This window comes from Oryzias melastigma, linkage group LG6, assembly GCF_002922805.2.
Source record: "Oryzias melastigma strain HK-1 linkage group LG6, ASM292280v2, whole genome shotgun sequence".
NCBI lineage: Eukaryota > Metazoa > Chordata > Actinopteri > Beloniformes > Adrianichthyidae > Oryzias > Oryzias melastigma.
The window spans coordinates 24,830,557-24,856,789 of record NC_050517.1 but is presented as its reverse complement, the minus strand read 5'-3'; positions in this window follow the sequence as shown (position 1 = coordinate 24,856,789).

Below are 26,233 nucleotides of genomic sequence, written 5' to 3'. Positions count from 1 at the left end.
GCACAAGAAAATATGTGTTTTTAACTCATAAAAGATCAAACTTTTTACCAAAGTTTTGCTTTGCATATAAAATCTGTGGTAGAGGAGAGCAAACAAGACATCTTCAGGTCAACGGATGAAAAAACCTACATAGTTTATCATTATGTGCACTAATGCCACTAATCTAAAAAGTTATAAAATAAATGCTAATCAAGTAATCCTTACTTTCATGAATTGCTATTTTATTTTATTTTTTATTAATATTTTTTGTTTGTTTGTTCTTCCCCTCTTTGTCCTCAGCAGTCTTACACTGCTAGGTTTTGTTATTTTAGTTTGGAGTTGGACCTTGGTAGTCTTAGTTTGCAGGCTTTGTTTATTTGTTTTCTTTAGGTAGTTTTGGTTAGGCAGCCCTTAGCTGACTAAGACAGTCGACTGGATATCCAGTCTCCCTGACTTATTTTATGTTTGGCCAAGGAGCCACCACGGAGAGATAAAAGAGACTTGCATTTATAAAAAAAAAAAAAAAAAAAAGGAGATGGTTTTTGTGGTGTATTGAAATTGACATATACTGAAAAACTTGAAACATTGAATCAATTAACAACAGTTCTGTAATTTGTTATATTTAAGATTATTCGTTTTTATCAAATTAAAAAATTGAGTTGATGGTTGACTCAACTTAAAAAAAAAATAATTCAATAAAAACTAAAATTTTTAGACATAACAAATTTCAGAGCTTTTGTTAATTGATCCAGTGCTTCACTTTTACAGTGTATTTCACAACACTGCAGTGGTAACACTTTTTTTTTATTATTATTCAAATGAGTCACATGACCAACAACTGCTTTGGCCAACAAGGGAACCAACAACACATTTAACATGTTCTTGTAGCATTTACTGACGGCAGAGGTAAGAAAATTAAGTTGTGCATTTCTGAGAATTTCTTTCTTCAAGTCATGGTAAATCAGGAGCAGAAACAAATTCAGTTAGAAAAAGCCTGTAGCATTAATGTAGGTGGTACAATTGACCAAACTGACATTTTAGTTGCACCAGTTTTGTTAGCTTGGAGTTGTGAGGGACTGTAATGCTATGGTCATAAATACAACTGCCACTGCGCGATTGGAAGTCATCAGCAACATTTTCAAGATTTCATGGCGCCCCCCTCTTCTTTTAAAAATCATTGGCGTGGTCATGAATGTAGGCATCAGGCATCCAGGATGGCCTCATTTTGCATATTGTCTGGGCTACCGGGTGGCTGGCAGCAGGAGGTACTTGATATGGATGGCCGCTGTCTGGAGACACTTGCATATCGTCCAATCAGAGCTGCTTCATAATAGCCTGATTTTAGAATAGCCCGTCACTGGACTGCCACCATGCGACCTTGAAATGTGTCTGAGCGGCCAATGGCTGATGTCAACTTTTAGAGAAAATCGTCTGGTTGCCCTAAAATTGCGACTTTTTCTTAAAAACCACCGTGTGACGTGCAAAAATGCAACCACCTGCAGTTTTTGCTGAAAAACTTGCATTTCGGTCACCGTGCGATGGGATTCTGGGATATGTGACTGTAAACAGAAGGATGTCGGGAAGTAGGGGCAGACTTATTCCGCACCAGCAGTCCCACCAACGACTCATAAGCAGATTTCTATTAAACTATTGTTGCTTTGCAGAAACTATGCCCTAAAGAGCTTTTTTTCTTTTTTAATTTTGTCTAAAAACATCATAATCATAATTCTAAGACCACTGGGAACACTTTTAAAATAGATCAAAACATTACTGGAGTGGGACTTTATATGTATATTATTTTAGTGGGGAAGGCAAAACATTTTAACTGAAGCCACAGAACTGTTGTCCATCAGAGACCCATAAAGTTTGATATAGATCCTCAGTATGTTCCTTAAATTAAAATCTGCAAAAAACATGTATTTTATATCTTTGTACTCGAGCTGCAAACTCTAAAGAGGTTCTATAAAAATGGGTATAACAATCTCTTTTAGAACAAGCATGGTTGCATTTATTAATGGTATAATCATAGACGTCTATACACTGGACTGATAATCTCTTAATGTTTCCCATTGGATTCTGCATAGGAAACAAAAAGCCTGAAGTGGGAGGGGCCATATTGATTATAGAGTCTGCTCCACTCCATTCAACTAAATTCTGAACATTAAAATTAAATGGATAAAGACAGAATTTGAAGCTCTGTCTGGAGTCAACTCATGGTCTTAAGAGTAAAAATGGATCCCTAAAATTCACCAAAAATCCCCCTAATAAAAATCAATAGACTGCCCCTCACACAAACACACAGATTTGTCATGAATAGAAAAAATACATTGAAAAAAATAATTAAAATCAGACAAAATGCACTTTATTGATATGGAATCTTATTTTTTAACATGGGAGTCGATGCGAGAGTCAAGTCTGATTTTGTTTGATGTCAGATTTATACATCCTTAGGGGTACATTCTTTTGACAGGCAGGTGGGCGGAGCCATGGGTAGAGATGACTAAACTCACTTCATTGCCAGTTTTTGGAACGCTTTTGATTGGAAGGGAAAACTTTGATCAATATAGCAGCACCATCCCAGACTGTATTTAATCTTTTTAGCATCCTATGCATCTGCTAAAGGATTTACAGTGAAATCTGAAACTTTCTAAGTGTTTTTAACTAGCAGTCAAGAGTAATATTCAGAAATAAAACTCAAGTCTGTAGATGACCTTTCCAGTGTATGTTCATGCAGGTTCACATGCGCAAGAAAATGTCAAAACATCAAGTAAAAACAACTCAGACCCTACAAGCATTTCACGTTAATCCTAAAATCAGAGCAGAGGGAGAAATGCTGGCAAGCATTTCATACAAGGAAAACCAAACTGAAAGTTTGGATATAACCCATAATCTCATTTAATGATGTATCAATGATTATGACTGATGTTATTGTTGATGTAAGTAAAACAGAAAGCCGAAAATCAAAGCAGGAGTGGAAAATAGTCACAAAACGAGTTTTCTTTGTAGTTTTTCTGCTGCAATTCTGTCCACTTCATTTTTCCCACCCCAGTGCACCAAACTTTTTCCACCTTCTAACCTCTAGCAGCCTACTAGCAACCGATTGTAGGCTAACTAACAGTAAAAACACACTTTTTAAATTTATTTTGGCAAAAAACAAAAAACAAAATCAGAACTAAAAGACAACTGAGAAGACTTAAAATATGCATCTAAAGGTGGTGAGAGAAAGAGAGAGAAAAAAGGCAAGAAAAAAAAAAGTATCCTAAAGCGATATCACTGCTTTTACGTGCAGTTTAGGTTTGAATGCAATTAAAAGCAGACACGAGGTGGGATGGAAGGACAGGAAACCTTCACCTATCAAACCTCTTTCCTCTTTATCATTGAACCACAGCTGGGGGCAGGCACACAGCTTTACTTCAAACAAATCCCATCTTTTGATAGGCTGCTAACCTGGAGGCAGACGATTGGGATGAGTCCCAGTATCAGAGTCCTCCAGCTCACTTAATATTCAACCACTCATGCCTTATCAAGCCCAAGTCCTGTGCATAGTCTCACTCTGGAGGGAAGAATCTCAAAGGATGTTGTTTGAATCCTCCAAAACGTTGTCAAAGATTCCAGAGTGATGGCTCCTGCTATAGGGCTGTTGTCCTCTCTGCAGACGGCTTATGTTTCCTTTTGTTATCTCCAGCAATACGGAAACCAGTGTACACACAGAGTAGCCGCTTATGAAAAGTCTGTTCGGCAGACATGAATATTTTAGTGATTACCACAGTTACAAAAGGCGAGTCGCCTCAACACAACTCATGAATACAATCAACTCTAATAGAGCTAAATGCTTGTTGAGGAAGAAAAAGATTTGTCAGTCAGTGTTAAATGGATTTTATTCTGCTTCCCTAGAGTTGTCATTAATGTTAATGCAGAGCCGTCTCACAAATTATACAGCCTGATCCCCAAACCAGGACAGTATAATCAGTTTCTGGGGGGCTCTGCATACGAAGGCTTCCAGCGAAAAAAACTCCCTCTGATTGACATAAGTGTTTAAGTAATGCCCGTCAACTAGTTCGGACTCTCTATAAACAGTATACACGAGAAAAAAAATAAAAATAAAATTAGAAACTGACCAACAAATTGACTCATTAGAGACGTTACCTCAAACATGAATTGCTATTGACTTAATTTCAAGAGAAACCCAATTAGAGGCCACATTTGGAAAATGACTGTGGAGGGAAAAAAAGCATAGAATTGTTTTGCCTTCCGGCGACGGGTGGCAGAGAGAGAAAGATGCAGCCCCAGATTAAATGAGAGGGAAGAGAATGTGGAATGGGAACAACACAAAGAGAGCCTTCTGAGTGTGCTTACGGATCAGGACTGCGGGCCATTGAGACCAGTGGGGAGTGTGATAGCGGGCGACAAGAAATGTATCAAGAGGTGGATAAAAAAATAAAAAAAAAACGACAGTAAATAACAAAAAAAAAAACCCCGTGGGATGAGGAAAATTATCAGAGATAATGCCTCATATTACAGAAATAGAATTGCAAGCTGTAGGGTATTACTAAGAGTAAATACACTTCAGCTGTGCCTACAAGAGAGCTGAGCTCCCTGTCAGTAAGAAAATGGCAAGTAACATGAAATTTTATCTCACACTTTTATGACTAGAAGGAGAAATAGCAATAATGCTGCACTATTGAGCGGCAGGATGACATGTCCTTGTCATACCAGACAGCCATCAACATGGTGGTAGAATGCCAAGGCCCCTTAAGGGGCTGGAAAAGCATGTTCAGTCGCTGGCAAAAAAGCCTCCTGACCTTCACCTTGTATTTACTAACCGATAGAGAGTGTAACAGTACAAGCTGACAGAAATAAATCATGGAGTATCACACTAATGATTTCACTAACTTCCTTTTTTGGGGGTTGAGTACGTCAAGAAGCTGATTTTACTCATAAATATTCAGAGGAATGTACACCTCGGCGGTGCAGACATGCATGCTTAATTCAATAAAACACCTATCGGCATTTTGAAAAGCCTGCAGGAAAAGAAAAAAAAAATCTCCCATGTGCTCATCACTGACACACCGATTGATGCTTCTTTTTTATTTTTATTTTATTTTAACCAGTATATTACCTGCTAGTGCCAAATGAGCATCACCGAAATATTGGGGTGACATGCAGCGTAGACGAGTGAGAGCACGTTAATCGTTTGAGCTCAGGGACAGAAACAAAAGAGGGACAAAAAAAGTACTTGGGAATTACAAGTAGCTAAAACGTTGAAAAGTTTGGGAAAGACTTGCCTGGAGCATCAACAACCTTAACTAAAATACACTAAAATGTCGGACAGGAAACTGCTCCAGTCGGAATAGGTGCATTGTACTTGCATAGCATAAATATTTTTAGTTTTGAGTATTTAAATGGATCTTATGGAAAATACTCATTAAAATCAAATCCATAGAATACAGACCCACCGGTTCAATAATGCAACAGGTTTTGGTGAGTAATAATTTAACAGATTGAACTACTTTCACGCCACTTTCACTGCAAAGAATGCCCAAAAGAAAATCAGTGCAGTCACAAAATGGGTAAAAAAATGAAAGTCTGCCGCTTTTCAACCATGTCAATCACTCCACGTGGTTCACAGCAACACTCAGACATTTCAGCTTTAAACAAGGCCAATTCACTCCCAGCGACTGCCATTCTTCTTTTCACTTGCAAAGAGCGCTTACTCTGATTAGTAATCAAAACTGTGTCACTTCCCTTAAGCTAACCACTTAAGAAAACAATATGAAGTTAACCGACGCTCTACAGCCTCACGCATTTCTTCCATTTATCAAATCATTGCCAACTGAATTTAAATTACAGTTGATTGTGGAGAACCATGTAGAGAAGCTTGTAAATATTAAGGCACAGCTTGGCCTTTAGCTGAAAACAATGTCTCGAAAGTGAGTCTGCAGGTCAAATGAAAAGTATTACAGACATATAGTAGCTACAACATTTAATTTCTAAGATAAAAACGAGAAGAGACTTAACTTGGCAGGTACTTCCTGAAAATGTCACATGAAAAGTTAAAAGCAAATATGGAAGAGAAAGAATAGATTTTAGAAAGTTCATGTCTTTTTTTTGTTTTCATTATTTAGTTAGTTGTTTGTTTTTTCTTGCAAAACTCTCTGATTGTAAGCAGGATGGCAAAAAAATGTGTTGTTAACATCTTTGATTGATTGCTTTTTTCAAGCAATTCCACAGAAAAAGAAAGGAAAAAGACAATTGACGCCCCCCCAGAGCTGCATGGGACAAATACAAGGAAAAGCATCTGTCTTTTCAAAATGGCAGCTTTTCTGTTGGTTTAGTTCATGAGTTATATATAAGCTAGAGATGGCATGCTAGCTTGTTGCGTATGTAAAGTTGGACGCCATATTGGATATGTCGAGATGCCTGTTTACTGCTGTTACAATTACACAAGCAGATCTGGAAAAACAAGAATATGACTTTCCACAAGTAAATTATTACTGTCAGCTGATAAAGAAAAACATTTTGTGAAGATCTGAGTGAGTTTACTCTCAATAGTGAACGTTTAGGGTGATCTTGTAGCCTATTGAAAGTCAGTGGCAGCTTTAGACTTTAGATTTCCACGTTTTATGGCAGGACCACAGATCTTTTTTGTTTTATGGAGGACGACCGTAGTATTTGTATGTGTGTTTGGCCTCAGATCAGACCAGAAGACCTTCTGGTAAGCATATTACTAAGTGGAGGAAAAGAAACTAACCAGGATTTCCTCAGTAGCAGAAGAGAGAAGAGCTCAGAGCCGAATTCCCGTCCAGTGGACGGACAGGGACGTGGCGTACAGAAAACCGCCTGCCCAGTGTCGCGCGGTTGCCTGAGTCCTTCTGATGGAAGCTGGGTTCGATCTTCTTGTGTATTTGCCCTTCAGCGGTGCGACATCGAGCCGGAGCCCATGTAGGCTACAACAGGCGCAAGCGTACTACAGCGACGTCGACTCCACACCCAAACCGTCAATAAACATGGACCGAGGAGTCTAACACTTTGAATAAAATCTTATTTTGTGTGTAGATTTGAATAAAATCAGAACCATTCATCAGGCATGCATTGCATTTCCTATAATAACGTATTTATTAATAAATAAGGTTAAAGCGTTGTTCATTTATTACACTTTGTACAAAAATAAAAACACCGTGACCTGGGTCTTATTTTTGTGAGGATCAGAGTCTTTTTCCTTTCAACATCGGACCAAAATTAAGAATTTTATGCTCATTTTACTGCATCTGCTGCCGTATCTCATTGTTTACTGACATGTCCAATATGGCGTCGCTCTTTGCGTATCTTGGACAAAGGTAACAGGCTAGCCTGCCATCTCTAGCAATATATCTCAATGGGTTTTATCACCATGGCAACCATTTTAGCTTTTGGTTACCTCGGGGTGAAGAAAAGGTTTATGTAATCTTTAGGAAATTTGGCAAAAGTAAACGTTGGGATTTCCTTGGTAACGGAGGCTTTTTGTTAACCACACTCCTAATATGTTCATATTGTAGGTTATATAATTTGCTTCAACTTTAGACAAAAATTCATGTGCTGGCTAGCGTAGTGGTCGCTCCAGCTCCATGGGGTCTGTTACAGGCTTGTCCAGGGTGTATGGCGCCTTCGCCCAACAGTAACCGGGAAGGTCTCTGGCAACCCCGCGGCCCCAGCGGGTTATGAAAATGAATGGAAGTTTGGGACAAAAGTCCTTGCATTGAGCTGCCATATTGAATCTTTTTTTCTATCCTTTGATCGAGTCACTGAAAATGCCACTTGCACAAAGATGAGTCGCTGATTAGTTGACGCGCTGCAACAACCTCGCCAGATGCGGATATTGTGCCCCAAGACCTCAGATCACATCAGTACATTGACTTAACATTGAAACTCGACGCCCCTGCCACGCGAATCGTGTCCGGTGCTAATGCACCTTAAAAGTTGACGTCGGTCACTGGTCACTCGGGCCCAATTTAAGGTTTAGTGACAGGCAGGGATGATGGCTTTACAAAATCAGGCAACAGCGGGGTGGGTTCTGGTCGGTCTCTGATTGGATGATGTGTAAGTGACTCCGGACGGCGGACGTCCATATCAAGAGCTGCCAGGTAGCCCAGGGTGTATAAAAAGCGGGCCATTCTCCACGCCTGACGGCAGCCAGCTGCATTCATGACCATGTTAGCAATTTTTTTAAAAATCAGGTGGCATCATAAAATCCTGAAGTTTCTGCCCATGTAAGTGTGATCATAGCATAAAATGATAAAGATGAAATGTGTCCCGCCTTGTTTGACCTACCACTGGATATAAGCCAGGGCACAAGTGACCAAATTGAACTGGCCAAATCTAATGAGAAAGAGCAGAACCAGGAATGAAATATCACAGAAAATGAGAAAGAAGACAGATGAAACCAGGGAGACCGAGGCACTGATGCTCGAAGGTCATGTGATGAAGTTAGGGTAGGATGAAAACCGGCACCAGTGTTCCCAGCAGGCTGGGCCAGTTTTATAGCAATCATTTCAGCTCGGCCAGCTGCTCACGCCTGTAGGCCACCTTCATTTAGCAACCCCCACCTGTTTCAGGAGGGTTTTATTTTTTTTTTCCCACAGGTAAAAAAGGGGCGACTCCCCCTGCCATCATAGACCCTCCCTTATCTGCATTTTGTATTGGAGCTGTCCAGTTTAGCCAAAAGAAAATGGGGAACAAACAGAGTGGTCTTCCTTTAACAAAGTGTTAAAAGGAACAGGGAGCTCTCAAGAGAGAGCCATTGGAGCTATTGAAGTGTGAATTTGAATGGAGAGAACAAAGAAAAAAGACTGATAGTGGAGGAAAGATAGTGTTGGTTCACACTCAAGGTTCCAAGAAAAAGTCTATAAATATAAATGACTAAAAAGGGAGTTGGGAAGAAAAAGAGGGCGCAAAGATGTCCTCGCCAAACTCAACGTCACGCCTGCTGCTAAGAGAGATTTTGCCGAGAATTGTGGGAAAAAAGAGGGAGGTGAAAGTCTTGCTACAGGCAGAGCATCCACACTGACCACATGAGGAGGAAATTAGGTTTAAAGGGCTAAGACTCGGCACAGCAAGGGGTGACCAGGCGGTACCAGTGAGATGTGTGAGACTCTGGGATAATCAGCAACGCTGCCACAGGCTTGTAACTCACGCCTGGCTGCTCTTCAGTGCCGCCGCAGCGGCGAGGGGAAGGAACAGGGTGGTGGGGAATCTTGCTCAGAAAGTAGGCCTTTGATCACAGGATGGAGAATTACCAACTCAATACCCACTGCTGCAGGGTCTCCGCCCAAAAGCATCATGGGAAGCGTTCAGATTCAAATATCAGCCTGTTTCCCCCAAACACTGAGTCATTTATTGGCAAACATTGTGCACATGCAGGACGAGGCGCACACAAACAAAGCAATAGCTTTGTTCTCTTGACTTGCTGTGGGCTAGCACTCATTAGAGTCATTACTGTGGCGTAATGGTTCTGTGACGCACGCCGACGCCGTTTTCCACACAAAAGCAGACCCATCTATTAGTCAAAGTGCATGACATGCTAGAGTTGAAAAAAGGGTGACACTCACATGCATCCCCATTAGACTTGTTGCCAGTTTTCCTCAGAACTTTGATTCTTTTTTATCTCGGAGTGAATTTTCTGAAGAATATTTGAGTAGCTTGAGTCTTATTTGGACTTGACAGAGGTTGTTCTCAGTTTAGAGAATCAGAACAATTTCAGACAGACAAATCAAAGTGCTTTTAAAGGGGCCATCAAATGGAAAAAAAAGAGTTTTTGTCTTTTAGGGAAAGAAAAACTTCATGGATTTTCCTCTCACAGGCCCAAAACATGTTTTATGGGTCTGTTGGTGAATCTAAATCTCTGTGTTGCTGTGACAGACCTGAAAGGTGTCTAGGGTGTACCTCAGCTTTGATCGACAGTAGCTGGATAGACTTCAGCAACCCTGAAGAAAGGAAAGGAAGCCTGAACTTTTCTCTGTAAAGTTAAACTGAATATCTTAGTCTGCTTTTTACACAGTATCACCAGAAGAGCATAAGGGAGGTCAGAAGCAGAGAAGGCCTTGCAGGCCCTGACGGCCCGCCACTGTGTTATTGTTTCTGAATGAAACATCCCAGAGATTCTAGTCTTTAAAGACCCACTCTGATAAAAAATGTGTTTTTAACATGTTCTAGTGGCATTCTTCTGATGATGGAGAAAATTAAGCTCAAAATTGCATGTCTGAGTAATTCTTTATTCAAATTGTTGTAAATCAGGAGCAGATAGAAAAAAATATTTGTGATTGAGAAAATACGCTGGGCGGGTCACAAGCTTCCTGTTCGCTACCAACAACGGTAAGAGCAAAGAGGTGAGTCTGGTCTCCACCAATGCCCCACCCATAACTCAAAGGCGAATTTCTGATGAGCTACTGCAGAAACTATGTCCAAGAAAACAACACAAGTTTTTTTTGCTATTATTTTGGCTAAAAACGGCAGAATGGTTTAAAAGAAAATCATGATGTATTCTGAAAATGTGTTCTGGATTCTGATTTACTTTAAGAGGACCGAATGTGTCCCGACTGAATTCACTCTTAAAGATGATCGGGACTTTCAAGCCTAAAACTGAATCACAAAGTAACTAAAATGCATAATTTACCATGATGATCAGAGATTCATATGGAGAACGGCCATAGAATGACTTACTGTGTGTTACATAACCACACTTTTCACGTTTTAGAAAAAACATGTGATTGAATACATAACCTCAAGTTGACAAAACAAAGCAGTTTATGCACTAATGATTTTCCTGTTCATGCGCACCAATAGAGCTTTGTGTTAAACCTTGATAGAGTTTCTCTTTGTTAGGTCAATCACAGGTGAAATCCAAGAAAATAAATTATTTTCAATTTCGGCTCTTTGCATTCAGTGAGAGTAAGACAATAGCGAGTGAAAATAATGACAATTCTAATGAGAAGTGTGTAAAATGCAGAAGTATGCTTTTGTTTTGCTTTGTTTGTTGGCCTCAAGGTATGGAAGTTTATAGAAGACTGAAGAAACGCTCAGTGAGTGGAAGAAAAATCATTTGCTTATTCAGTTTAACTTTAAGAAGACAAAAGGTGAAACATGAACAAAAACCTGACAAATGAAGAATAAAAACACAAAGCAGACAAAAGGATATGAATAACTAACCGATAATAACTGATAACCTTGGACCTCAACATACTTGAAAATAATATTTAAATAAAAAAATAGAAGTGGCAGGTTAATTTTGACTATGATTAAAGGAAAACATAACAGAATTTAACTCAAAAGAGGACAAAAGACTAGAAAACCAACCAAAAGTTTTTTTTTTTTAAATAAAAGAACATATTCTCACAGAAGATGCAAAACTTTTGATAATCAAACCCTTTCCCCATCAATCCTTAATATGTCTGCTAACTTCTTAAATGCATTTCATTAAGTTATTTTTTATATGGTTTTTATTTGCAAGCATTTTTTATTAATTAAAAAAATATCTGTTTCATTTTCGCCCTCAGGCCTCTTTCTTTCGAGGATGTAAGTAAATATTCAGATACTTTATGTGAGAACGAGTTTAATGATTACAAAAACATATTTTTGGAGGGGTGGTGTTTTGTTATAACGCTTCTAATTGGTATGTATGCAGTGCTGTCAATCACAGCACAACTTAATGTCGGGTCAGAGTGCATGACACTAAAGAGAGTTTTTGAATTTAAAAGAGGTCTCACAAATTCTGTATTTTTGATAAACTAAAGAAAAATATATGGTGGTGGGATAACATTACTTTTAGGATGCTCAAAAACAACATATTTTGTTGTTTATGTTTCATTTTCCTCTAAATTAGTCATTTAACTTGATAAATTATCACTTTTGCTTCCATTACATATGTTTCTTTTTAATTTACATGAATATTTTTCTGATTTTTTATTGTTATTTTTACCTAATAAGCACTGTCCTCCAGGTCTAATATACTCCACAAAATCTGTGAAAAGTCAGACAATTTGCTTAAATAAGAACCAAAAAAAACTAGATATATAGCATTACCTGTAATAATGCTAGAGTGACTGCTGTAAGCTAAATGTGGACGCTGAAGATGCTAGTGCTGATAGCTGAAGATGTATTGATAGCTAAAAGCTCTAAACCTAACAGCTGAAAATGCTGAAGCTGATAGCTTACGCAAATAAATGCCAAATTAGCCTGAAAACTGCTAAAATAAATTACCAAAACAGCTAGCTTAAAGCTTAGCTAAACTCCAAAATAGCCTAAAAAAACGGGAAAAAGCCTAAATTAGCCAAAACAGCTAGCATGTAGCTGAGATATTAGCTAAATTCCAAAATAGCCTGAATAAACCCCAATGCCAAAAAAATTCAAAAAGCTAATGCTAATATAACAGCTAAATGCCAAAATAGCAAAAAAAAAAAAAAAAACAACAAGTAAATGCCAAAACAGCTAGTTTATGTTTCTAAAAATATTACCTAAATCCCAAATTAACTTAAAAAAGAAAAAAATATGGGCGGTACGGTAACCCTACTTTTAGGATGGTCAAAAACAACCTTTTTTGTTGTTTATGTTTCATTTTCCTCTAAGTTAGTCATTTAACTTAATAAATTATCACTTTATTCCACTACATGAATATTTTCCTGATTTTTATTTATTTATTTATTTATTTAACCTATCAGCTGTCACTTCCAGTTCTAATGTGTTCCAAAAAGTCTGTAAAAAGTCAGACAATTTGGTCAAATAAGAACTAAAAAAGAGGCTAAAACTTTACAATGTCACATTTATTGTCTTAATTTATCTCACAGCAAACACCAAAAGTTTTTGTTGCCTTTTGGGGTATTGTGTTAATCTTCCTTGTGTTTATTTAACTTTTTCCACTGGAGACAGTCCACTGAGTCCACAGTTTCAGGTAAATGCACAAATAGCAAAAATACGACTGTTTATCTCAATCTATCTGCTCCAGTGAAAACTGGTGCTAAAGGCTCCTCTGTGCATTGATTTGTGGCACCGGTGCTCGTGAAAGAACTGCAGAGTGTGATTCCATCAGACTGAGAAAAGCTTTAAAAAAAAAAAAAAATAGCAGGCTGCCTAAATCTGTCTCTCACTGAGCCATGCATTTTTAAAGCGGCAGAGATTTTTATTGCAAAGCGGTTTGATTAGGAGGAGAATATCAGGTGCACGGAGGATTCGGAGCTGTGCCGTGGAGCATGCCAGGAGATCCCCCCTCAAGCTGAAAGGAGCCATGTGTGATGGGACTTTCCCACCTCCTGTTTAAAGGGAGACAGTGTGAGCGTGAAATGAGCACAGCTTTGATGGCTGCTAATCCTAAAACAGGAGAGCGGGCTTTCCCATTACATCATTAAGGACAGGGCCACATCAACTTGCAACTTCGAAAAAGTGGAAAAAGAGGGCGGGGACGCCAGCGTGTCAGGACTGACCTCTGTCTTTGTTTCGCTGCGGGTAATTCAATAAAGAAACTCCATTAAACACCATTTCTGTTTGCGGCAGGGCTCATTTCGGGTGGGACCTTTCATCATTAGTGCGGATGGATGCCGGTTTAATCAGAAGGCCATTTTATTATCATTACCTTAATGGCTGCTCATACATCATGGTTTGAGTCGTCCCCAAATTGAGGCATGCAGCGTTGTCGGGTGAGCATGGGGTTAAGTGAGGACTCTCATTGGCTGTGGCTAACAGAGGCTTCAAACGTAATCTGGAGGAAGCCTCGGGGGACGGGGGATTGATGTTAAATATGAGGCAGGGGACAAGTTTTGCTGTATCCACTCATTATTCCACAGAGAGGGAAAGGATTGTGCAGACGGGGAAGCTGTGAGTCAAGCGCAGCGTGGGTAAACAGATTCCGACTAAAAAACAAGATGGTTGTGAAGCTGGCCTGAATTACTATCCAGGACTTTCACTGAGGAGAATGTTTTCCAGCTGGGATTGTTACAGAGGAGCCGAATTGGAAGAGATTAAATCGACTTTTAGAAATGGGCGTTTGCTGTAAACGTGTTGAGAGGAAAGAGGAGGCAAAAACACAAAAGAGGGATCTGTGAAGCAGCTTTAATGAATTCATAAAACACCATCAGAGATGGGGTTCTTTTTTTTTTTTTTTTTTTTTTTAGTAATCCACCCACAGGGGGGTTCACAAGGCCACCGTGAAAGCGCTGAACGCTACAGTGTGCTGGGACGGCTCCGGCGTCACAGTCCTCCTGCAGTGTGAGATCTAGCGCCGCGATCAGAGGGGTGCTGAAAATTGGAAAACATTCATCTCAATAGTCCGTCTGCCAGTGCTAATGGATGCTTGCCTGTTTCGGAAAGACAATGAAATTAAAGAAAGACATGATTTCAGGCTTCTGTGAGCTCTAATAATATAAAAAGGTATTAAATTATTTAATGCGTGTGCGGGTTTCCTTTATGACCTCAAATTCCACCAACGCTCTTTGTTCCCAAATCTGTTTTTTTAAGAGGTAGACTTGTGCCTTTTTGTAGCAATAAAGTTGCAGCACATCATGTTTCAGTGGACATTTATTACTTAAAGACTCACTCCGATTGTCTTATTTTAAAACCGTTCCCAGAGATCTTTTAAATATGATTATAATGTTTTTAGTAGAGGTGTAACACTTCATTTTAACAGCGATTCGATATTTGTGACTGACGGTTCGATTCTCTTAAGATTTTGGTTCATTTTGAATGATTTGATTCAATCCGATTCACTGACCAGAAACACACACACAAAAAAGAAACGATATCCTTAAAACAAAAGCTACCACGGCTTTGCTAACACCAAGTCTTGTTGCTGTTGCGTAAACAATAGACGAATACTGCTAAAACATGTGTCACTGCGACTATGCTAACTCCTTATTCTTGTTAGTAACACGAAAAAATAAAATAGGTTGATACTAATAAAACCAATGTTCTTGTGACCACGCCAACTCCAAACCTTGTTAGCAACACGTAAGAAAATAGACCAATACTGCTAAAACCGGTGTCACTGTGACTAAGCTAACTCCCAACCTCGTAAGCTACGTGTAAAAAGACAGAAAATATTGCTTCAACAAATATTACTGTGACTTTGCTAACTCCTGACCTTGTTAGCAAAACGCAAAAAATATATAGTCTGACAGAGCTACACTTTACGACGGAGTATTAGGGCCACCATAAAAAAAAAAAAAAGTAATATTACGACTTTTTTTCTCGTAAATTTACGAGTTTTTTTCTCGTAAATTTGCGAGAAAAAAGTCGTAACTGCTAAATTATGAGAATAAAGTCGTATATTTATGACTTTAAAAGTCATAGGCTTATATTTACGACTTTTAATCTCGTAAATTTACGAGAAAAAAACTCGTAAATTTACGAGATTAAAAGTCGTAAATTTAGGAGAAAAAAGTTGTAAATCTACGAGATTAAAAGTAGTACATTTACGAGAAAAAAAGTCGTAAATTTACAAGAAAAAAAGTTGTAATATTACTCGTAAATCTACAAGATTTAAAGTCGTAAATTAATGAGAAACAAACCCAATGTGTCTGTTTATCAGAGCCGACGTGGAGTATCTTGTGAAGATTTATTTCCAGATCGGTGTTAAAAATCAAAGAAATTCTGAACCTTTTGGTGATTCAAAACCAAATTATTTCCTGGTTCGGTGTCGGTAGTGTGGAGTTTCATGTGTAAATAAAGAGCTCAGAATAATGCATGTTTATCAGGTCCGTCACTTTATTTTGCCTTTCATTTTCCAGAAGCCCTTTCACCACCTTACGTCACATTTTCAAAGGTGAATGTAAACAGAGCTCCGGGCGCCTCCTTCTCAAAATGAAACATCCCGTCTCAACACAAACAACACTGAGAAATGACAGTTGTCTGTTACATTAGCACAAGAACATTGAAAATTCAGAAAACGAGTCCTCTTCAGACGGAAGCAGCACAGAGTTGGAGGAGATCTGGTCTGTCGCGGAGGACGAAATGACTGGAAGTGAACAGCTGCGCGGATATCGACGGCTTCATCAACGTAATCTGCAGAAATCCTGCAAGCCACCATCAACGAATAAAACATTAAAAAACTGTAAATCAAATAAAGAAACTTCCAAACACTTGAAATATTTTAAACATTCAGTTTACCTGATGAAATCCAAGACGTTTTTCACATTTTGGTCGGTCTGCTTCAGCTCACGGCATAAATTCGCTGGCTCCCCTCGACTTCAATATATTTATGAGAAAAAAGTCGTAAATTTACGAGATTAAAAGTCGTAAATTTCGAGAAAAAAACTCGTAAATTTACGAGAAAAAAAGTCGTAATATTATTATTATTTTTTTTTTTGGTGGCCCTAAAACTCCGTCGTAACACTTAACGCAATAACAGTAACACATAAACTTGTTTGCAACTCATAAAAATTTGTGTATCTCTCAAAAATTGCGTTGACGTCACTAAGTACAACCAGAATTATTATATGTACCGGTATAAGAATGTCTAGATTATAAGGAACACTGTTGTTTTTTGAAGAAAAAAAAGTATTTTAAGAACATCTTAGATATGGTTGTACACTAGAAATTCCCCTTGAGTTGTAGGCTGGATTTTTGGCCCAAGCAACCCCACCCCCTCTTCCCCTTACTGTTGCAGAGAGCTCACAGCTTATATAAATACAATCTATTCAGCCTGATTCTTTCGTCTGCTCCTGATTCACAGTGATTTGAATAAAATAAATACTCAAGAAATGCCATTTTAAGCCTCAATATTTGTCCTCTGTGATCATAAAAATGCCACAAGAACATGTTAAAACTCCAAAAACACAATTTCATCAGAGCGGGATTTTAAACTGTGAGGCTTGTGTCCTCTTTCCCCAGCTGTGAGTAAAAGATGTTGCAGTAATTTTAAAGGGATTATTCAATTCCGATTTCCAGGCTACCTGGAAAAAGATAATCTCAGTGTTTGCAAAATAAAAACGAAGTAGACACCATGAGGCATTTTCTATCTGCAGAAGCGTTCACAGGCCGCAGCAGAATCTACCACATGCCTTGTTTACTGATTATTTTCTTCTTCCGTCCTGCTTTTTTCACAAATGCAGCTCAGTTCAAACAGTATTTGTTATTTCTCTCCACCTGAAATGTACCGACTGTCTTTTCCTGCAGGAACTTATCTCCCCCTTGAGAGCGTGTTCTCCGTATCTTATAAAGAAGGAGCAAAAAAACACAAAATAACTGACAGAAATATCTGTTCTGCCAGTTTGCCGCTTCGGTTTAGAATTCCGGGAAAGACTCTTCGGGTTAATCCTCATTTCTTTTGGCGACCGTAAAAGAACACTAAAATTTAAGGAAAGTTTTAAAACTGCCGAGCAAAATAAATAAATAAATAAATAAAAGACTTCCTGCACTGAACAATGATGGCAGTTTGAGTAGAAACATAATGAGAAATGACAGAATTCTGATGGCGTTTTAAAGCTTTCATTGATATGAGTAAGTGTTACAAAGCAATTTCCACTGTAGGCGTTATTCAAGTTTTTCCCCTCATTCTGTTTTCTGCACAAAGAGGCTTCAGAAATGGAAAGTGCTGTGAGAAGAAGAGGTCATTACAATGTCTGTGGCTTATCTGAGTGTGTGTGTGTTCTGGAGATTTTGCTTCTATACATGTAGACACCACTGAGTGCAGGTGAAACGGCGCCGAAAAAGTGAAAGTCACAGCAAAAAAAGCAGAGGACAGAGATACGGGAGGATGTGAATAACAGTGATTACTCCTTTATATTTAGTTATTGAAGAAGAGCTTTTAGTTCCAATTTTTAAGCTGCTGGTCTTTAAATGCAGAGGTTGTAATGGAAAAACGGTTGTGTGAGCATAATCCAAAGAGATTTTTAGGAGTGTAAGTCACAACAGCGTACTGACTGTGAAGGGTGAGAACTTATTTTTATTGTTATTAACAACTTTTTCTGTTAGTTACAACTGAAAAAAAACTATTTTTAAAGACTTTTATGACTTTATCAGTTAAGAAACATTTTTTTTACAATAAAAATGACTAAAAATGCCCTCAGCTAACACATTGTGAGAATAGGAGATGAAAGAAGTATGGGAAACTTCTGCTAAATCTTCTAACCCCTTCGCCGTTATCCCATGTGATCTCCAAATAAGCACACCTTAGTCTCAACAAAAGCTTTGTCACCACTGTAAAATCGGTCAAATCAGCTCCAGAATTCCTCACATCAAAGGGAAAGTGTAGCTGATTTGCACAGAGATTACCTCTGGAATGCTCGCCGCCGTCATGATATGAGGCCGTGACACGCAGATTATACTTTTAAGCTTGTGTTTAACCTGCAAAGGAGGAACTTCTCAGAGAACAGCTTCTATTGTAATTGTATTACATGGTGGTGAAGTGGTTAGCACTCAAGAAGGCCCTGGTTCAAATCCTAGCTGGGACTTTTCTGTGCATGTTCATGTGTAAGCGTGGCTTTTCCCCAGGAACTTCCTCCCACAGTCCAAAAACCGGCCTCATAGGTTATCTGGTGTCTCTAAATTGAGATGAGACTACGAGTGCGCGGTCATGACAACAGACCGGCGACCTGTTCAAGGTCTTCCCTGCCTTTTCAGCAGTATGGGTTCAGAAAATAGATGGATAGTAAGTAAAAAGTGCAATATTACTCAATCAAATCCAATGAATATTTTCTAAAGAAATTGTGTTTGTTTGAGACAAATGAACAGCTTTTATTTCATTTGTAATGTAGAAAATATTTTTTGTTTAGTTTGAAGCATTATGCCTAATACTGGTGCATTCAAATACACACAGTATATGGTTTTATGGGGGCACATTCAGCCGGTGGTGTTCACACTGGACCAGAGCCAGACAAGCAGGTAGCAGTAGATAGCAGATTCTTCTTCTTTTGTGTTTTTACTGTCTATTAGCACTCGTCCACCACCCTCAATAGATACAGGCTCAGAGCGAAAAGTTACATCAGTGCAAATCCTGAAAATCTCACTGCAGGCCTACTAGATTAAGGTTAGGGTACCAGTGCGGTCCGTATCCCTGGTACTGGTTTGCGGTCCAGAGGTTGGGGAATGAGAATTGGATTTGTACGTAGAGCCCACAACCGAACTGAAAAACGTATATGGCGAAACATTATCATGAGCGTTCCAGACACTGAACCCCAAAGTTCTGCTCTACACGCTACTGAACAGACTTTTCATTGAAAGTAGCCGCTTGAACGAGCCGCTGTTTAACATCTTTACTCTCAACCGCATTTAAGGTTGTATCTGCGGGCAAGAAAGGCAAACTTTACAGGACGCCCAAGAAATTTTAACCTAGTAGATCGCTTGTTGAGCCTGTAGAGCCAAATTGTTCATGTACATGTATTTCTACAAACATGGACAGGTTGTAGCGAGTACGGGTGACGTAGGTGGGATGTAGGCACGTCAAATGGATCTTTCATTTTTTCACCCCCCTCCCTTGAGCACACTGCACGCGGGACTCATTAGTGCTGTTGAGGTGATGTGTGCACTCCCTAGAAAATCAAACAATAGTTTGTGTTTATGTGGACATCCAACGTCATACGTGTGTAACTTACATTAACCTTACAAATACATTTGCCACATGGAGGACATTTCATGACAGCCTAAAGGTGACGGCATAAGCCTCAAGGGAACTGTAAGACACACACCTGCGCTCCCATTAAGATGTGTCTGTTCCTGTTTACGACCCTCTATGGACCCGTACGGGTCAACCCCCTGTACAAGTGCATGTAACTAAAGTTTCATAGTTGCAAACAACTGCTGAATATTTTTAAGAATGGAAAGTTTTTTGGGTTTTTTTTCAGAATTTTCTTTTAAATGACTGTCAGACCGGGCTGCACGGTGGCGCAAGTGGTTAGCGCTCTCGCCTCACAGCGAGAAGGCCCCGGTTCGACTCCCGGCTGGGACCTTTCTGTGTGGAGTTTGCATGTTCTCCCCGTGCATGCGTGGGTTTTCACCGGGGACTCCAGCTTCCTCCCACTGTCCAAAAACATGCTTCATAGGTTAATCGGTGACTCTAAATTGCCCCTAGGTGTGAATGTGAGAGTGGATGGGTGTGTGATTGAGGCCCTGAGACAGACTGGCGACCTGTCCAGGGTGTACCCCGCCTTCGCCCTTCAGTAGCCAGGATAGGCTCCGGCACCCCCGCGACCCCGAAAGGGAAGAAGCGGTCAAGAAAATGGATGGATGGATGACTGTCAGACCCTTCATTGACCTTCTACAGGTGTCTCTACAGACCACCTTAAAGCCAAACTAAAAGGCTCTGAGTTCACATCACATCAGAATTTAATCTTGTTAAAGTAGAAAACGATGCTTTACACTCACTAAACATTTGTTTTTACTGGTTACTAAGGATGTTATCTCCAATATGGGATCTCTTACTGTTTGGATGATTGTAATCAGAGCTCTGATTTTACACCATGTTCTGTTTTGCATCAATACATTCTTCAGCAAGCTGTGCATATTTCAGAGTGCAAAGGTTGTCTTCTCTATAAATCAAACTGCTTCTTTTTGGGTGTTCCGCACATAAACACGGAGCAGATTTCACTTGTTCTCCACCAAACGGAGTCTCTGATTTATTTGGGATCATTACGGCTTCAGAGTATCCCGTCTCTTCAAGAAAAGCATGATAAATGGCGGCCGCTGGCGTGAAGTCGACAATGAGGGAAAGCTATTTGTGCAAAAGCAGGAAAACTTTCATCCTTTAATGAAGCTACACTGTTCTTAAATGGGTCTTTTCATATCACGTGACGTATTTTGAGCGTGTTATGATGCCACTAAATGCACTTTAGCGTCTTTTAAATGTTTGCAAGAGCGAGCCATAATAATCCGGCATATTGTTTTTGCTGCCATGCTGGAGAGTTATGTAACAAAGAATTGTTTGAGGATGAAGCTTGCTTGGATAAAGCAGATTATGCTGCATGCTTTATGTGATTATGCTCAGATGACTGGCGAGAGAGCATAAAAAGAAATATTACAACCAATATGTTTGTCAGATGAAAATATATTAAAAAATTGGTGTGAAACTATTATCAAAGAATGTGTTTTTATAGCTTTATTCCAGCCTCTTACAGCTTTGTGAGGAAGGCCATCTATTAACCTCAGCTGCTCCAGTAAACTGTGCAGTTGTCTAACAAACCCATTTAAGAAAGGACAGAATAATTGAGACAATGTGCTCTGCCCCTGATAAATTACCAGTGTCACATACCTCATCAAACATGGAGGAACGCATCCCGCCTCGTAGACCGGAGGCAGACCTGGAAGCCAGGCGGCCACGCCCCTTTTCACCCCGGGCCGGGCCGGAGGGCATCCAAGCCGCATCTTCACCCGCAGATCTGTCACCGAGGCGATTAAAACGCTCCAGAGAAGCCTGGCCAATGACAGACTGCGCCCGCAGCATGAATGATGAGAGGGAACAAGGGGAGCGAGTGGAGAGAGGACGAGGGGAACACAGGAAGGGATCGGGTCAGCTTGTTAAGCTTTGGTGAGGAGAAGATGGAGGCTGATGTCAATCCCACTTTTAGGATTTAAGAGTGTCAAACAGAGTTGCGTTCACTTGATTGTTTTAGGCTTCACTTGTTACGTTCTTTTGGCTGAATTTCCTCCTCGTCCTTGTTATGAGACAGATTCAAGTCAGCTGTGAAACAGAGTGCAATACGTCCCAACCATTGACTGTATATGAGAACTGGAGTGAGTGAGTGTGACGTCACTCAGAGATAGTGACTTACTTGACTTGAAATGAAGCTAAATCAGTCGCCATTTTTTGCTATACAGACTCCACCATGTTGGAGCCAGATGATGTCAGTAAGGAGTGATTGGTCTGAGTCAACCTTTCTATGGCAACCACACCCCTACCACAATAATGACTATTGATTTTTGCTTTTATTCTTGGGGCATTAAAGACCCACTCCAGTGAAAATTGTTTTTAGGTGTTTTTAAACCTCTTCTTGGAGTCATTTTCTCATGGAGGACATATATAAAAAAAATAAGCTTAAAATTGAATTTCTGAGTATTCCTTTTATTCAAATTGTTGTGAATCAAGAGCAGGCAAAAAATAAATGCTGTTGAAAAAAAATGTTTCTGCTCCCTGCTCCGCTTCATTTTGATGCACAACCTTGTTGAATAGATCCATGCTTATCTTTGTTTTTTTTTCAGTGATATACCGTGGGGAATAAAAGTATTTAGACAGAAACCAATTTTCAGATTCAAGACTGAAAAGAAGAGTTTGGAAACTGAAATTTTGAGTTTTGAAACACAAAAACAGAACATTAGAAGCTCAAAATAATTAAGTTTATTTTGGAAAAGCAAAAAATGTTTTCAATATTTTTTTCAAGTTGTTTAATTTAGGTTTCAACTAATTTTGGCCCCAATTTGGCTCCATATTTTTCATCTTTTTAAGTGGTAGAACATGCACAGTTGGAGGCTGACGAAATACTTTTTTGCCCCTCTGTATGTCATTAAAAACAACAATTTTTTTTTTTAGGCTAAAAACGACAATCATAATTAAAAAACCACTGGAAATGCTTTTAAAATAGATCTAAAGATGACCGGAGTGGGACTCTAAGGATCTAAATGAGCTAACTGCTCATCACTGTAGTCTCATCTCCATCCATTCAACCTTTGCTGTCCTCAGATTATTGTTTCGTCTGGTGTGAATTGTCTTTCCGTTTATAAAAAAGCACCAATAATGTCAGCCTGAGGACATTCCTGCTGATTTGATGGTGTAAGAGGGGTGGAGACTCTCTGCAGTGGAGATGAATTCCTCGTCTCGTCTCCATCCAGTCATTGTTCATGAACTGGAGCTGCCAGACAGCTGTCTGTATACGTCACCTCTGATGGATTTCTACTGTCAGACACCCTGAGATGATCCACACTCCGGATCCTCACCGGCTGGATCCCACGGGGCCAAAAAAAAAAAAGAAGAAAAAAACAAAATCGACCAGAAGGAAAATAATGATTCATTTCCCCGTCGCTGCTGCACAGATGCACCACAGGGCTTTCTGTTGACCGCGTGAAAGCCAGATAAGGAGGAGTAAAGGTTTAGATTAAACCCTGCTAACCAAGTGTGCGCCTTCATACCTTGAATTGTCAGTTCCTCTTTCATATCGCTGCTCTGCTCTCGATAAGCATTCACTTCAGCCTCTCATTTAAACACATTCATGCTGCACTTCTTCCTGAATGTGTTTTTTTTCCCTTTAGCCTTTTCAGGGCTTTCTTTTCCCTCCATCAACGATAAATGCACCCAGGGGCATGTGGGGATTAGTGTCTTACCCAAGGACACTCCAGCCTGTGGACGGGTGAGGCCAGGGACTGAGTCATTCCTCCGTCCTCCTGCTGTCAGATGACTGCTCCCCCCTCCTGAGCCGTCCTTTTTTAGGCAATATTCTGAGATGTAAGTTCAGTTCACGGCAACAGCTCTCCCATTTTAAGAAAGTAAAAGCAGCCGATAACGGCTTTGGTCGTCACAGTGAAGGATCTAAAGTGTAACAAGAACAAGAGCAAAAAGAGGAAAATGTATAAAAAATAATAAAAAAACTGGGCTGGAATCCCAACACTAAACACCCATTTCTGTGTTTTATGCGTCTTTGGGCGAGTGTGCAATGAGGCCGTTGGGAAAGATAAATAAGAAAGTGCATTTACTCAGAGACGAGCAATAGATTCTCTTGAACGGTACAAGAACATGCAATTTGAGCAAGGGCGATGGTGTGGATCCTAGAAAATGTCCTTTTTTTTTCTTCAAGCTAACGCACAGCCTCAAAAATACTTAAAGGCACAAGCACACATATACATGTGGGAGCTTGTTGAAATCTCCAGGTTTCTGCAAGCTCCACGATAAACAGAAGCTTTAATGCGTGTCATGGTGGGATGGTGGGCGGTGGAGACGCTCCATTACTCCGACACCACAGACTCCCAACTGTCTCCTTGAAAATGACGGCAGAGAAAGAGGCCGCATCACCACTAGCAAGCGTGTCACGTAACTAATTCAATCTCACAAGCCGTGGAGCAATTAACTCATGTCAATACCAATACACAAATAGTGTTTTTGTGGACGAATCGGGAAAAGGCGGCGATCTTGGAGCCTTTGTGGGAACATGCTCAGGGAAGAACAGGTGTAATTGGGTGTGCAGAAAACAGGAAACCTTGTGGCGTCGCTGCATAAATAAGACGGGAAAATCTCCACTTCAATTTCTCACATCTTAAGTGGTATCATCTGTCCTTTAGGTTTTGCTTTTAGTGCTCCGAGATATTCGACCAAAACAAATACTGAGCAAAACAAGTCATCTTTTCCTCAGTTCTGAGTCTCACCAAGTTGGCAAAGACTAAACAGTTAAACTGAGTCGAGAATAAATTAGTTACCACCCAGACGGCAAGGACTGGCGGCTAAATAAGCATCCACCAATCAATATGTCAGATCGAGTGCCTCAATTATAGGCTAAGTGGAGGCAAGTCAGGTAGAGAGCAGGTGTGATGCTAATGTACGCCGAGCAGGGAGCGGCTGTCAAGAGATGGGAGAAAGTAAAGTGAACTGCAAAAGATAGGAAGTGGTTTGGATGGTTTTCATGCATACGTATAGGAGACACCCTGGAGGGCTCTGCCGCGCTCACAACTCCTCTCCCCAGCTCCATCTGGAAGTGCCGCTGCTTTGAATTTAGAAAGTCGACTTGACTCCTCTTCTTGATTTCTTTTTTTTTTGGGCAGCTCATCGCCTCTCGTCTTTGTCAAACACGTACACGAACACATGCCGGGATGAATGATGCCTTTGTGCTGTTTGAGCCCAAAAAACAAAACTATTTGTCTTTATTAATTGTGATTATTCAGACCAAAGAAAAAGGGATAAAAATGTGAAAGTAAAACAAAAGGAAACAAGCAGAAGTTGGTTTTAAAACTACGTTCAGACCAGGCTCAAGTGGCCACTTCTAATGAAAAATATCTACGCAAGTTCACATATATGAGTAATTTAGACATGCACTTTTAAATTCTGGTGTTCGCGTTTTTGAGTGTTTTTAGGAGTGTCAAAAGTTGAACTGGTCGAACTTTGACCAATCAGGGACTCAGATTTGTTGAGGTATATGTAACGCCCTTCTAACCACGGAAGTACCAACTGTTTCAAAAAACGATCATAACAAAGAAAATTAATTTTTTCTCCTGCTGGAATTATATGACACTAAGTCTTTCATTTATCGAAATAGAGCTGTGAAAAAAAGCCTGTAGCAACAATTCGGGACCGGGTCGTGGGGGCAACAGTCTAAGCAAAGATGCCCGGACTTCCTTGTCCCAGGTCACTTCCTCCAACTCCTCTGGCAGGACACGAGGCGTTCCCAGGCCAGCCAAGAGACATGGGCCCAATCCCTTCTCCCTTCCCCTCCATTTGAAGTTAAAGTGCAAGTTGTGTCCAGAAAATTTAATTTTTAAACTTCACCCTTTAAGTGGAGGGATAAAAAGTCCTCCATCGCGAGGGTAAAAACATGTTGCGCTGAGAAGCACTTTTCTTCACGTGGCTGCGCTCTGAATCACAGATGTTTACATTTAAATGTAAGTAATGAGGTTTTTGTTGTAGCATGACTTTTTTAAACTTATAAAACCGCTGTTGTTATGTATATTTAAGCGCTGGAACCTTCATGCTAACGCTAGCGGATTGTCAATTACTGATAACATCACTGAACGAAAGTGACGTCCGAAATATAAGACACTATTTTTTTCATAACTCTCCTTTTGGAGGGCTAAATGAAGGGGAAGTGAAAAGCGAAGAATTCGGATTGGGCCTATGTCGTTCAAGCGTGTCCTGGGTCTTCCCCGGGGCCTCCGCCCAGTCGGACATGCCCGAAACACCTCTCCAGGGAGGCGTCCAGGAGGCATCCGGACCAGATGCCGGAGTCACCTCGACTGGCTCCTCTCAGTGTGAACGAGAAGCGACTCTACTTCGAGCTCCCTCCAGGTGACCAAGCTTCTCACCCTATCTCAAAGGGAGCACCCAGGAAGCTCTCTTCAGCCAGTTATATCCAGGATCTAGTTCTTTCTGTCATGACCCGGAGCTCATGACCATAGGTGAGTACCAGAACGAAGATCAACCAGTAAACTGAGAGCTTTGCTTTCTGGCTCAGCTCTCTTTTCACCACAACGGACCGGTGCAGCGACCGCATAACAACCAACGCCGCTCCAATCCGCTTGTCTCACACTCAGATCTTCCCTCACTCGTGAACAAGACCCCAAGATATTTAAACTCCTCCATCTGAGGCAGGAGCACTCCACCCACCGAGAG